The following is a 255-nucleotide window of genomic DNA, read 5'->3' on the forward strand; positions in this document are numbered from 1 at the left end:
TGGTCTGTGACCCGTTGCCGCAAGCAGCAGACACTGGCGCGGGTCGGGGCTGAAACCCCTTCCCCCTTTGGAGGGGACCGGCCTCGCCTGGGAGGTCCCACAGGGCTGGGCTGGGTCCCCCCAGGTGACAGTCACCCCCGGGGCAACGAGCCGCCTGGGCCGGGCCCTGCCCCGTGTCCTTGGCGCAGCTCGGAGACGGGCAAGAAAGGGTCGTAGCCGGCGGCAGCCGCACCCCAGACAGAGCTGCCCCCGGCG

The sequence above is a fragment of the Alligator sinensis genome, unplaced genomic scaffold (genome assembly GCF_000455745.1).
Source record: "Alligator sinensis unplaced genomic scaffold, ASM45574v1 scaffold657_1, whole genome shotgun sequence".
In the NCBI taxonomy this organism is placed as follows: domain Eukaryota; kingdom Metazoa; phylum Chordata; order Crocodylia; family Alligatoridae; genus Alligator; species Alligator sinensis.